The following is a 3,596-nucleotide window of genomic DNA, read 5'->3' as shown; positions in this document are numbered from 1 at the left end:
AAGTGATGCAGTTTAGCCCATAACAGCTTCCTAGAGTAAAACTTCATTTTAAGGATACTGAGCTGAGCTGGGCCAATGTGGGGAGGCAGCTCCAGAGAGTTTTCCCTTTCCCACTTTCTTTCTCTGGACTTTCCAATCCCTCCAGATGAAGTTGGGTCTTTCTGTCATACACACTCCTAACACCCCTTTGTCTCCCTTATAGAATTGACCAGCATTGTAATTAATAATGTGTTGTAAAGTTTCCTAGTCAACGTCCATCTCCTCACTACACTGGAAGCACCAGGGCAGCAGGGCGAATGACTGCCTTGTTCTTTGCTGCATCCGCAGTGCTTGGCCCAGGCTTGGCAATTTAAGGGACTTAATTTATAGTTGTTGAGTTGAAGGCCTCTCACTTTTGGTGATTCTGCCCCCTTCTCCTCTCACTGCTTACTGGCCAATTCCTCAGTAGCCTCTGATCCGACTTGCCCACATTGCAGAGTCACATTCCGTATCCTATATTTTACTTTGTGATATGCATACCGTTACTTACCTAATGTTCTCCTTTGAAATAAGTCACATTTTTGCATAAAGAAATTTATTTTAAACATTTTTAAATTAATTAATTTTATTTATTTATTTATGGCTGCGTTGGGTCTTCGTTGCTGCACGCAGGCTTTCTCTGGTTGCGGCAAGCAGGGGCTACTCTTTGTTGCGGTGCGCGGGCTTCTCATTGCGGTGGCTTCTCTTGCTGCGGAGCACGGGCTCTAGGTGCGTGGGCTTCAGTAATTGTGGCATGTGGGTTCAGTAGTTGTGGCTCGCGGGCTCTAGAGCGCAGGCTCAGTAGTAGTGGCTCACGGGCTTAGTTGCTCCGCGGCGTGTGGGATCTTCCCGGACCAGGGCACACACCCGTGTCCTCTGCATTGGCAGGCAGATTCTTAACCACTGCGCCACCAAGGAAGTCCCAAGAAATGTATTTTAAAAATTGTGTCATGGGTTTGATATTCTACTTATATGTTTAAATGAGTAGATATTAAAACGAACAAAAAACTATTAAAATAAATGTTTGTGTAGCAATGAAAGACATCCCTTGAACCACTGATGGGCTACCTGCCCTGCTCAGGGCCTGGAGGGAGATAGTCTGCGTGGCTCAGCTGACCATCTCTCAGATTATAACAAATAGGGCACTCTTGGCTGCAAGTAACAGAAACCCCACTGAAGCTGACTTAAATAATAAGGACCTTTATTACCTCACATAATGGAGATATTGGAATAGTGAGGTGTGAAGACTGCTTGTTTTAGGGGCTCAGTTGTCTCATCAAAGACTGAAGTTTTTTGCACCTCTCTGTCCTGTGGCCTCAGTGTTGGTTTAACCTCGTAGCAGGAGCAAGATGGCAGTAGCAGTCACGGCATCACATTGAGATGCAACGTTCAGAAAAATAAGGGAGACTGCCTTCGTCATTCTCCCTTTTCCCACAAGACTCCCATCAGACTTCCCTGTGAAATTCATTGGCTAGAATTGAGTCCATGCTTAGTCCTTGGAAATGAAATGACCAAGAAGGTCCTCTGGGCTGGAAAGGATGTGGAAGTGACAACTACAACGTCCATCACACACATCAGTGACTGGACCATGGACAGCCTATGTCATTGAGGCAGGTGCCCACTGCTGGTCCATTCGGTCGCTAGCCCTGGCCCCAAACCAGCCTAGGTGAGGGGCTGGGGCATGGCAGGGGCCACAGCTCTCACACCCAGGCTCTCCCTTCAGGTGGCAATTGCTGTGCCCTCAAGCCCTGCCCGGCCTCAGGCTGAGCCATCAGCTTCCAAGCCTATGCCGCCTCCTCCCTGACTCCCCTCCTCTGGCTCACAGCAGACCTGAGCAAGCAGAGCCAGCTCCCACCCCACCTTGGCCCCCGTGTCTGGGAAGAGAGAGTCTGCCCTGAGTCTGCTTTTGATGGGGCTGGGCCAGACCCGCAGGGCTCATTTTCTCTGTCTCCTGCTAAATTCCCTGGCTGCTCCTCAGCTGTCAAGTTGCCAAGCCCCGAGCGTCTCCTGGCTCCATCTGCAGCAGGAAATGGGCCTGACAATTGTTCTTCCAGAGCTGGTGATTTTTCAATATGTATTTGTATGGATCCCACCCACGCTTCATCTCCAAAACCCCAGCTTGTATTCAGCTCTGATTTACTAAGCACGTACTACAAGCCCAGCTCTGTAGTCAGCACTGTGGGTGGGGCGTGGACAAGGAAAGGGGAGCAGGGAGGGGATGGAGGAAGCATCTGACACACCCACTGCTTTGGGGCTTGTCTGATAACCACACACTTGGAAAGTGAGATCACTAGCCAGGATGGTTCTGTTTGGCTACAGGTCACATACGTGGTCCAGATAAAAAATGCCATGTGTGTTCAGAGGAAGGCAAGATAGACAGGGCCAGCGTGTGTGCTGATTGTTCTGTCTGGCCCCTACTTACCCCCAGAACCATTCTCTTCCTACTGGGTGCTTTGGGACTGACCGCTAGAGCCTGCATTGCCTGTCCCCGGCCCTCAGCTTCCACTTGGGCCAGTGGAGCCACAGACAGGAGATGGGGTGGGGGGCAGAAGGAAAGCGAGGCATGAGATTTATTCCCCCTGCTTCCTCCCTGCCTTGTCAAGTGTGATTCTGGTTTGGCTGGTTCCTCTAAAGCCGCAGCTCCTGTGGGGCTCAGGATGGTGGGGCTTCCTGCTGTCACTTGTCCCTGGGTCCCTATTTGGTTTCTGTTAGCTTCCCCATGCCTCTGAAAATAGTTCCTTTATTCTTCAGAGCTCCCTTGAGTGTCCTAGAACACTGACTGGTAAACCAGCTTAGGAAATACCCTCCGAAGGAACAGAGCCTGGAGCTGGACTTCTGAGGATGAGTTGAAGTTGGGTAGACAGAGAAGAGAGCAAAGGGCTTTCTAGGGGGAGCACAGCCCAAGCCGAGGTGCCAAGGAGAGACTGGGTGAAGGTTGGGAGACTTTGCCTAGATGGGAGCGAAGGCTGGAAAACAAGATGAAGGCTTAGCATGGAAGTCCTTACCTGCCAGACCAAGGGACGTGGCCTTCATTTCTGGGCTCCAAGGAGTTATTGGAAGATTATGAACTAATGAGACAACAGTTTTGACTTTATTATTAATGGTTTCGTGTTGGATTTTGTTTCTACTTTTTCCTGTTATTAATCTTACTGTCATCATTAATAACAGCTAATATTTATTAAACACATACTTATGGGTTGAATTGTGTCTACCCCGAAATTCAAATGTTCAAGTCCTAACCCCCAGCACTTCAGAGTGTGACCTTATTTGGAGATAGGATCTTTACAAAGGTAATCAAGTTAAAGCGAAGTCTTTTGAGTGGGCCCTAGACCAATATGACTGGTGTCCTTATAAGAAGGAGCAATTTGGACACAGAGACATGCATAGAGGGAGGACGATGGGCAGAGACTCAGGGAGCAGACGGCCGTCTGCAAGCCAAGCAGAGAGGCCTGGGACAGATCTTCCCTCATAGGCCTCAGACAGAAGCAACCCTGCCAACACTGTGATCTTGGACTTCTAGCCTCCAGACTGTGAAATAAAAATCCTCTGCTATTTAAGCCACCCAGTCTGTAGTACTT

The sequence above is a fragment of the Eschrichtius robustus genome, chromosome 1 (assembly GCF_028021215.1).
Source record: "Eschrichtius robustus isolate mEscRob2 chromosome 1, mEscRob2.pri, whole genome shotgun sequence".
Lineage (NCBI taxonomy): Eukaryota > Metazoa > Chordata > Mammalia > Artiodactyla > Eschrichtiidae > Eschrichtius > Eschrichtius robustus.
The sequence above is the reverse complement of the archived record's forward strand: the minus strand, read 5'-3'. Positions refer to the sequence as shown.